Raw genomic sequence first — 11,744 nt, 5'->3', positions numbered from 1 at the left:
GAGAGAGAGAGAGAGAGAGAGAGAGAGAGAGAGAGAGAGATACCTTTCCCCTCCTGGGCGGGCACGGGGCCGAGGCTTAGTTCTCAGGCTGGAGACATTCTGCAAGGAGTTGCCCATGCCGAAAGAGGTTTTGCTGGGTCTGGATTCACACTCATGCAGCTGCGGAGAGGCCGCACATGCGTGTTGCCCCCAGGTTTTCTCTTAAAGCAGTGCCTTTGGAACGTTTTGTTCTCAAGGACCCCCTAATGGCTTCCAGCAATCAATAATTAACCCTCAGGAAATCTGAGAGAATATTTAGATATGTGTACATGAAGTTTCACCTAAGTCTCATTGTTTGTTTCAGCTAAAAAATAGATAATGAGTTTTCACTTGTGTTGCATAAAACATCTGTTCATTCTTACATTGAAATTACATGCAAAAGAGAAAAGTCAAAACTAAAAGGTATCCTATCTCTTTGAGTAAACTTTTCAGTCTCAATAATTGAGAAAAAATATTACTTTTATTCAAACTATAAAATATTAAAAGCCATAAATATTAAATTTTCACATTCAAGCATCTACTGCTATTTTAATCTATTTAGAGTAATTCTGTTTAATAAGAGATAGTTTTACTCAATGATATTTCTGTTAAATAAGATATAATAATGTACTGTAGCCCACTTTAAAATATTTTAAAAATTATTTTAGTTTTTGATCATAACTAGTATTGCTCAGAGCTTACTCCTAGTTCTATGTTCAGGGGTCATATATGGTTTCAGGGATTGAACCAGGTCAGCCAGGTGTAAGACAAGTAGCCTACCTGCTGTACTATCACCCTGGCCCAAACCCATGTTTTCAAAACTTACAGTTCACATTCAAATATTAGAAGCTCTTAGAAATTATGCAATTAAAATATGTCTTAATTTATAAATAGCCAAATATTTCTCAGACTTATTGAAAAACTAATTTTCTTTCACTGACACCTATTTTCATCTCACATAGCACCAAATATAGTTGTACCATGTTTTGCTAAGTTAAGGGAGGGCAGGTAATTACCTACTTCAAATATGTGAAAGAATTCTTCAAATGAAGCTTTAGGGATTAAATTATGTTCCCTGATTATGAGACCCTTACTCTGAGTCCCATAGTTCTTTGTGTTATTATATAAATATTCTTTATATTTTCTGTCTCCAGGTATCTGCTGGTACTTAATCTGTAAGGATATTTGATTAATGTGTATTGAATTTTAAACAAATTGAATCTCTGAGATAATTCTTATTTTTGTTTATTAAGTTATAGCTGGCAGTGCTAAGACAGGAATCACACTTGGGTCTCCCACACCCAAATCAACCTGGTGAGCTACCCCTTCACCCCTAATTCAAACTTTTCTGGCTTATCTTTTGGTTTAATTTTTAGACTAGGTACAACTCATAAAATAAAAAAAATTACATTATATTAGAATTCTAGAAGAAGGGAAATGGTAGAAAAATAAACCATAATGTCTTATAGTTTACTGTTGAAAAGGTGCCTATTGGAAAATATAACTTTAAAATAATATATTTTCACCATGTATTAATCTTGCCTTTAAGGATAATAAAAAAATCAAAGTACAGCCAATATTTCAGGTCATACAGTGACATCTAGTGTGTGTGAGAGAGATAGTATGCCAGATTCATATATCCAGCTGACTTTAAATTGGTAGAATGTTTAAAAACTCCTTTAGAGAGCTTTTCTTGAAGATGTAAAATAAGACTAATTATAGCTGTTCCTAATATTTAAGAGCTATAAATAGTTCATCAATTAGATTATGCTCATTCACAGCAGTAAAGACAAAGCCTAGATACAACTTTTTTGTTTTGGGCCACACCCAGAAGTGCTCAGCGCTCAGGGATCCCTCTTGGCAGTGCTGATCATATCGGGTGACAGGAACTGGACATGGCTCAGCTGTGTGAAAGACAAGTGCCAAGCCTGCTGTACTATTGCTCCAACCCCCAGATAAAACATTTTTTAAGGACCAGAAAGACAGTCGAAGTGGCAGAGACATAGCTAGCACATGCCATAATCTGAGCTTGATTTCCACCACCCATTCCCTGAGCAATTCTGGGTAGGTGGGCCCCTATTAAAATTAATAATAATAATGATAACAATAATAATAATGTGTTTTTTTCTAATTTTGTAAATACATTTACTTTGAGTAGATGAAATTTGTTTGAAGCATTGTAGTTGCATCTAGGTAAATAGGAAGTATCACTTCCTCAAATGCAACGTTTATCTGTGTGCATATATCTTAATTTAGTCACCTGAACCAATAACACGTTTCTTCTTTTTGCATAGTTACAACATGCTAAACTTTGACCCTTAAGAGTCTCAGGACCCACTGGCCAAAAGCTTTTTGATTGGGAGATAATTCAGCTTTTCACAAAGATACTCAGATCAATTCTATTCACTTAACCAGGAGTAAGTAGGGATGAGAGTTCTGCTTATAATGAAATGCTTTTATTTTTTTATTTTTTTTTAACTTTTTATTGAATCACCATGTGGAAAGTTACAAAGTTCTCAGATTTATGTCTTAGTTATACAATATTCAAACACCCATCCCTTCACCAGTGCCCATAGTCCACCACCAAAAACCCCAGTATACCCCCCGCCCCCACCCCCTACTACTGTATAACTAATGAATTTCACTTCATTTGCTCTTTACCTTGATTACATTCCATATTTCAACACAAAACTCACTATAGTTGTTGGAGTTTCCACCCAAGAGAGACAGACCTACTACCAAGGAAGCATTTGATAATTAGTTTTCCATTGCTGGGAATGAAGAGATATGGAGCCCCACTGCTACAAGTACATAACTCTTCTTTTTTTTTTTTCCTTTTTCCTTTTCCCTTTTTTTTTTTCACCTTCATCCTCCATCCCGCGCCTCATAGTATGGTGTACGCCACGCCGCAACGGCCGGCATGGGGCTTTTGCTTAGTTCACAGTCCAGAGAGGTGGCTGCTGCATTAATAACCTTCATTATTTGAACAAAAACTTACTGTTATTATTTGGAGTTTCCCCCCCCAAGTTAGATCTGTTCAAAAGGAACCTTTTCACATAGCTGACAATTATAGATGTTAAGTCGCATGGACACGGCAGCGTCCGCGCGGTTTTGGATTTCTGTATAAAGTCCAGGGAAAAATCTACCAGAAATTGCATATCCCAGTTTGCAGTCCCAGTGCATTGTTATTAGAAGCTGTGCTGGATGCCCGAAAGTGTTAGGTCTCTGGAATCAAAGTCTTTAGGCTCAGAGGGTCCGTTTCCCTCTCAGCAGCTCCGAATTAATCTGGGCCGAGCGCGTGCCGATTACACCCCCTTCCCATGAGTCCCTGTGAGCCCCAAGTGTAGAAATCGAATACTTCTGGGTTAGGATTCTCAAAGATGGTATAATGAAATGCTTTTAATTCCTGTGAAAGATTGAATTTTCCTGAATAGTGAGACTTTTATTATAAAATATATTTTGATGCATCATTTTTCCTTTGCACTATGTTTTTTTATTTTATTTGATAAAAGCTGTAGTTACTATAGCATGATTTATTTTTCATGAACCGGCTCTTTAGAATCTCAGAGAATTCAGTAAAGACAAAGTATTTAAGTTCGAGTGCAAACTATTCAAACAGGACTCAGAGAATGCAAATCCATTATGATTTCTTTTAAATCTCAGTGTTGCAATATCATTTTTAGTCTTGATCCAACTTTACTTCTCTACTCCAAACCAAAGGATTAATTCTAATAAAATGAGGCAGGAAAAGGGTGTCTGAGTTGTACATAGTTTCCAAAAGTCTTATCTGGGCTCTTGGTATTCAACTATTTATAACAGTATTGAAGAGGTTTCACAGGGAATCCTAGCTTTCCAGTTCCCTTCATTTATTTAGTAAGTGATTATTGAGTGTTTATACTGCCTAAATGTCATTCTTGGTTTAGATAAAGACCCTGACCTTAAAGATCATGCATTTAATTTGGGAAAGGTGAAAACAAACACAAATATGAAGAAGACACTTGGAAGAAGGGAGTGCAGATTGAGGGGGTGGTAATTTATTCTGAGTGGCCAGGAAAAACTTTGGTGATGAAATGGTATCTGATGGAGTCTGAAAAGATATTTGAGAGAATAGGTTATAGGCAGATGGTACGCCACACACAAAAGTAAGAATGTTCTTGAAGTTCCTGGTATGATTCTGAAATAGTACAATAACTGTTATGCTTAGAGTGGAAAGAAGAGAAGGAGGAGGATATGGGGCAGGGGGAGATGATGAATAGTTCACAGCTGTAGCAGGAAGACATCCAAAGGGATTTAGGTGATGAGTGTCATGGACCATAGAAAAGCAGTAGAGTAATGTGATTTAAACAATATTATTAAAGCATCTTTTTGACCACTTGCTGGTGCAAGGGTGATAGCTACTAGCCTAGGTTCAAACTCTAATAATAACACAAATAAAGAACTCAAATTAGAGCTTAGCATGGGATATGTAAGAGGGGCTAGAGCAATAGTACAGTATGAAGGTCACTTGCCTTGTACACGGTTGACTTGAGCTTGATCCCCAGTAATTCACATGGTGTCCTGAGCCCACTAGGAGTGATCCTTGAGCACAGAGCCAGGATTAAGCCCTGAGCACCACTGGGTGTGGCCCCCAAACCAAAAAAGGATAAAAAAACAGGAAAAAAATTAAAGAATTGTAATTCCACAAGCCTAAATCTACAGCTTGTATGCAGGGTGGTTGGTTTCAAGGAAACCAACCTTTGAAAGGAGGGCCAGTAATGAGCGAGTCACAGGGATTTACTGTTACATGCAGACGGATGGCAGACAGCTGTTTGAGACAATCCACATCTCAGTATTAGCTGGGGGACTATCTGTACAATATAGGTTGAACACAATAGTTTGTGTGCAATATAAACTAAAGACTAATAGTTTGTGTAATTACAGTCCAAGAACCTGGGTAGTGGTGAAAGTCAGTATCTTTTACTTTATGCCACAAGAACAAATAAGAATCTGGACTTATTGATGGAAGCAAATTGACAGTTTGTATTGTGATATGCTAGAAGAAAAAGGCATAAATGTGGACTCTGAGATAATAACATTCACCTCCATTGGTCCATATAGTAGAAAGACAGATTTACTAGTGATGGAAGAGAGAATGGATGCAAAACCATGTCAATTTTGGAGACTATAATACACGTTTGAACATAGATGGCAACAGGGACATAGAAATGACATAGGGAGTTAAATGCAGAATTTTAGACATAAGAACAGAGGTTGGGGCTGAAGATACAAACTAAAAAGACACAAGTGTCAACAGTATTTGAAGCCCAAGGATTTGAAAGCGTAGATGGAAAAGACTCTAGGTCTCAGATGGAACCCTAGGGTACTTGAGTATTTATGCTGCTGTTGTCCACCTGCTGTGAATAGAATCTCCTGGGAGCTTAACACAATTAGCCTATCATGTTGCCCCAGAGATTCCGATTTAATTCAGCAGATTGAGGCCTGGGCATCAATACAATACATTTGAAAACCTTACCAGAGGCTTTCAGGCAACCAGAATTTAGAAGCACTGCCTTAGAAGCTGGAGTGAGTAGCACATATCAGCAGAGGAAAGAGAGGCAGTGTGGTAAGAGAACTATGTAGATTTCAACAGAAGAGGTTCAAGGAGACCTAACCAGTCAAATAAAGCCACAAGGAGTGCACTGTTGGTCAAGAGCACTCTGGAGAGGTAAGGATAAGGCTCTCTCTCCCTCACTTGCCTGTTCTCCTTTCCCTCTCTCCCAAGCCCCATTGTCCTTCCTCCCCTCTTCTCCCTCTCTCTTTTTACCTCCTCTCCACATTTTATTAGAACCATTAAAACAGGTTTGTATGCTCAGAATAATCCTAAAGGAGAATTTTGTGTGTGTAGGAGAAGAAGGGGGTGGGGTGCTGGAAAACAGGCCAGGAAGTGCAAACCAGCAAGTCAAGTAAATTATTCCTGTGCTGTCTGTCCAGTTCAAGAGAACTTTTTAAAAGAGAGGTGTTAAGTGTGGAAGAGGAGAGGTGGGATTTTGTGCAGAAGAAAATAATATATGTAGTTGTAGATTAGAGAGTTAAAACAAACTGCTCACAGATATTTGGGGAAAAGGCCAAATTTGAGTATAGATTCAGAGAGATTGCCAAGGATGCTGGCATCTCTTTTAAGATGATTTCTTTTGTCTCAATGCAGAGGAAGCCAGGGAGGGAAATGTGTTAGATGTTAAATGCCAGACAGTAACATGATTTTAGAATATACAAAAGTGAATGAACCAGGATGACACAACATTGGTGAAGTCACAAAATTAAATTCATGCTAGTTGTATAACTCTCAAGTCAGTATCAACTGTATGAATATAGGTTCAGAGAAAATGAAGGTGAATCAATAAGGGAGCTGAATTTTTAACCAAGTTTAGAGTCTAGTCAAATGCATACAGCAAAAGAATGTAGTTATGCAAATTCTTTTTGGAAGTAAAAGAAAGTGTTTATAATAATGAATCATATAACCTTACATTGGTAAAAGTGGCTGAGATACTTCTGGGATCAGGTCTTCCAGTGGTCAGGAGTAATTAAACTGAGAGGATAAGGTCTCGGAAGTATTGTGTTAGCCATAATAACACTAAAACAAATGCAATCTATGTTAGGGGAAGTATTAAAAAAATGATAATGATGATAAAGTCTTTAAGGGAAAGATAAGGACCATGGAGTCCGTAGATGACTGCCACAGAGCAAAGATGCATGTGATGGAAACTGATGCTTTGAACTCCACATGAGTTTTTTAGGATAGAAGAACTATTCTTTGGGAAGCAAGAATAAGCAGGGCATGCAGAATATCTCTACTGCTTTCAGGCATAATGAGCAACATCGGTAGAAGAATGAGCTTCCTCTTGAGAGAGCTGCAAATACTTTATACTAGGACAAACAAAATTGATATTTGAAAATCTCTTGACAGCAATGAAATGTGGCAATACTTAAGGGTGTGAGCTCTGCGCCTGGAGAGATAACACAGTGGGGAGGGTTCTTGCCTTGCACACAGCCAATATATGTCTGATTCCTGGCATCACATATACTCCCCTGAGCACTTCCAGGAGTGATCCCTGAATGCAGAACCAGGAGTAAGCCCTGAGCATCAACACATGTGGCTCTAAAACAAAAACAAAACAAACAATAAGAGTGTGAGCCCTGAAGCCTGATTGTTTATGTTCCAGTCATAGCGCCTTTCCTTACTAAGTTTGTGATATTTAATGCCTTAGTTCCTTGATTTCTTCATCGATGTTGTTAAGAAAATAGCAGTATTTGTCTTATAAGATTACTGTGCAGAGTAAATGATTTAATATATGTCAAAAGACAGTATAACACCTGCACTTATTAAGAATAGTTAACCAAGAAATGATGGTAATTGTTCATTTTTAATTTGCCTTCGAGGAGGAGCAAAAATGATAACTATTATTACTATTGTTATTATTACTCATTTTATATTTGCCTTTAGGGAGAAAGAAGCAGATGCTTGGCAAAGAATGTGTAAAACTGTTTTCTGCCCAGCTGAGTTTACTTTAATTTTCTTTGAATATTTGGTCTCCATATGATGTATATTAGATTTTAGTAACATCAGGACTTTGAACATTGATTAATAATTCTCGGCATATGTTATTTAACTTAAAAAATTCTAACATCTTCTGAGAAAAGAAATATCAAGTGACAAAACCATCTGTTGGATGCCTGAGTCACAAGCACAGTATCAAATTTTTACCCAAGATAAAATACATATCTACTGAGTTCATACTGGAAGAACTAAATACACTTACATTTTAAAAATTTTTTTTACTTACATTTTTTAGTCTGTACTTTTTGGTGGCTAAATATATTTCTTATAGAAATGTATTAGTTTTACATTTTTTCATAATTTGGTTTTGAATTTTAGTTATTTTAGTAGATTTATAATTTATTAATATCACTGGTTACTCCCCTAGAACTTAATTTTTGTCATGCTATTTAGAAATTTTATTTAAAAACCATTTTTTCTTATGAATTTCTTACTTTTTAATTTTTCTTTAAATTTTTTTTTTTTTGCGTTTTGGGTCACACCTGGCTCTACACAGGGGTTACTCCTGCTTCTGTGCTCAGGAATTATCCCTGGCGGTGCTCAAAGGACCATATGGGATGCTGGGAATCGAACCCGGGTCGGCCGCGTGCAAGGCAAACGCCCTACCCGCTGTGCTATCGCTCCAGCCCCAATTTCTTACTTTTTAAACAAATCATTTAGTTTATGCATCTTTGGGTAGTTATAATTTCAAATTTTCCTTAGTTAACCCTAAATTTACCATGAAAATGTTGCTTATTTTTTCTTATTATTCTCTAAAGCTTTTTCAGTATCTTTGTATGATGAATAAGAAAATTATTTAAAATCTTTTTCACTTCTTTCAGGATGCTTTCTTCTGCCCTATTCAAAAATAAGATAGGTGTGATTGGTATATAAAAAGGAACACATGGGGCTGGAGCAATAGCACAGCGGGTAGGGCGTTTGCCTTGCACAAGGCCAATCCAGGTTCGATTCCCAGCATCCCATATGGTCCCCCGAGCACCGCCAGGAGTAATTCCTGAGTGCAAAGCCAGGAGTAACCCCTATGCTTAGCCAGGTCTGACTTAAAAAGAAAAAATAAATAAATGGAAAATTAAAAGGAACACATAACATAAGCAGCTTGATAAGCATATAACCATAAAATCATGCCCAATATCAAGGATGTAAATTTATCTATCACCCACTAATATTCTTCCTGCACTTTATATTTCCCATTTGACTTTGTCATTTTGGTGCCTGGGCTTTATATTTTTTCTTTTCATTAGTTATTTCTTCTAGACAACAAAACAGTTTATTACTACGGTGACGTCTTAATTTCTATATCTATTTCTTCCTTCTGGATAATCTTTACTCTTACTGGAGAGAAGTTATAAGTGGTTTTCTCCCCGGATAAGTTCATTTTATAAATTACAAAAGCTTTTCTATGCCAGAAGAGCTTCTGTTTCACTGTCTGGGGAGCGAGGCACCTCACAGGGAGCACATTGGGAGCCCTGAGACCACTGCTGGCAATACTGACTCAATCAAACTCGATAACTTACCCGGGGTATGGCCAGGACTTTACCACAGTCTTGGTCAGCTCAGCCACTGTGACTTCACTGACTAACGTAGAATTAAGGGATGCTATGACTTTTTCACTGTCTGCAAGTTGAAGAAAATGCCAGGAGTGGGGGGAATTACCTATATTGCTCCAGAAGTTATTTGGAAGAAGAGGCCCTTAACACCAATTCAGGAAAATTTGAACCCTGTGAATCCATGACAGAGAGAGACAATGAAGAAGAGAAAGTGGGAAAAGTTCAATATTAATTTTATTCTTTGAGCACTTGTTCGTTTGGAATACGACAGATACAAGAGGGCTGGAGGGATAGTACAGTGGGTACAATATTGGCATCACATGTGGCAGATGCAGGTTCAATCTGCAACATCCCATATGGATCTCTGAACACTGCCAGGAGTGATCTGCCTGCAGGTACAGGAGCAACCCCAGAGCATCACCACATATGCGCCCCCCCCAAATCACTAGTATTTCTATGTCTATATCTATAGTCTAGATCTAGACAATATCTATACCTATTACATCTATGTGCCCAGTTTTTATTTATTTTTGTGAGGTTACAGTTAACTTGAAAACTTGTACTTACTTTACCATTTCTCTTGCTTTATTTTTTACTCCTTTCTCAAGATTTTCAAAAAACCTTCAGTCTAAGCTTCTAGCTCTGTTTTCTAAAGGATATTTATAGCATTGCATTACTCCTAATTTGAACTCTATTTTTCCTCTAAATCTGGGGATTTCTTTTCCATTATTTCTCCAACTAATCTTATTTGTTCTTTATTATCTCTCTGTAATTCTTAATGTTGACATTATAATGTCAGCAATACATATTTATCTCAATTATTTCCTACCATTTTCTTTGGGTCATTCCTATCTAAAGAATTTCTTGTCCTAATCCTTTAGTATATAAAATTATTTTCTAGGTCTATTAAATTTTGTTTTAAAATAGACCCTTTGAGTTTCATATTCCAGTGATTATATTTTTCAAGCCCACAATCATCGGTTTTCATATTTCATGGCTTGTCTTTGTCTTGCCTATATCTTTTCCATGTCTCTCAAAACACATTGTTGTTTTATTTTATATTTAATATTTTAATTCCATATTTATTTGATTGTTTCATTTGTTAAATTTCTTACTTTCATGATGACAGGCTGGTCAAAACACTTTCTTGTTAATGGTGGTACCTTTGAGAGAGGGGTGTAAGCCTGGTCCCTCGCTTCTGTTTTTATAGGAGAATTTGGGGGTGGGAGAGAAGCTCTTTTATAGATGGGCATTTCTAGAATCAAAGTTCAAATCATGAATTTTCATTCTTTCCCTACACTTCACCACCCTCCAGTTCCTGGCAAATTCTCTGGATTGCTGTTACAATTTTTGCCATTATTCAAAGACAACGGCAATTTATACTATACTTTTCCACGAATTTATATAGGAATCAGGATAAGGAACACCCATATGTTTGTCTTTAATGTTCTTGGTTCTTCCTTTATTATGTTCAATGCCTGTTATAATCCTGTGCTGCTTGAAAGCGTACTCAGAAAGCTGCTCTCTTGCCCAGAGATCCTGGTCAATCACTAGTTCAGGGAAACACAGGATAAGGAAAATACAAAGACAAAATACAATTCATTGACTTATCCACCCCAACCCTATCTTTCTGGGGTTAGCTTTTATCACCTTAAAATCTAAGCCTTAAAAGGTTCTGAATGTTGGGCTGGAGAGATAGTACAGGGATTAAAAATATTTGCCTTACATGTGGCCATCTCCGGTTTAATCCTCAGCACTGCAAGCACCATCACCATCAAGAGTGACCCCTAAGTACTGAGCTAGGAGTAAGTCTTGAGTACCGCTGGGTGTGGCAACCCCCCCCCCAAAAAAAAACAAAACCCAAATTCAAGAGTTTCTAAGAGTTATGTTTTAGGTGCTAAGTATCCCTCATCCTTTCTTTTGTCTCTTCCAGGTTGGACTTGGGGAAAGGGATATTGTAGACCAGACTTTTTCACCATTTTCTTTTCTATATTCATCAAATTAAAAGTGAGTTCTAAAATTTTAAGAGCTTCAGTAAGTGTCTATATGTCACAGAGACCGTACATCATACTGTGTTCTACCTTCTTTCCAGTTGAATATGCCCACTGACCCGTTCTCGTCTCCTCTGTTCGGGAATAGAGACCCCTTTGCTATCAGATGATTGTGTCCTACTAGTACAGCTTTCTGTGCTTTGAACTTTCTAGTTATCTTGCTATGAAAGCCCGTCGATCTTTGTCAAACATTATCTTGATAAAAAATATTTACCAGTCATCACACAATGAAAAATCATTTTCAGTGATTTAGCTAACAAACATTTGCTGCACAGCACCTACGTACCAAACACTGGTCAGTAAAGTCATTTTGCGTTCTTAGAACCTCATTTGATAAGGAAGATGGCTTAGTAATGAAAAGAACATTATTATAAAATGTTACAGAAACTACAAGAAGTATGAAACCCTCTGGGATCACTTAGCGATGGTGCCCAGTATAGTCTAATGAGTGGAATTAAGTAAGCTTTGATGTTCAAAGTGTCCTAAATATTTACTAGGGGTTAACTGGAGAAAAAGGATTCAGAAAGTATTCTC

This window comes from Sorex araneus, chromosome 1, assembly GCF_027595985.1.
Source record: "Sorex araneus isolate mSorAra2 chromosome 1, mSorAra2.pri, whole genome shotgun sequence".
In the NCBI taxonomy this organism is placed as follows: Eukaryota; Metazoa; Chordata; class Mammalia; order Eulipotyphla; family Soricidae; genus Sorex; species Sorex araneus.
The sequence above is the reverse complement of the archived record's forward strand: the minus strand, read 5'-3'. Positions refer to the sequence as shown.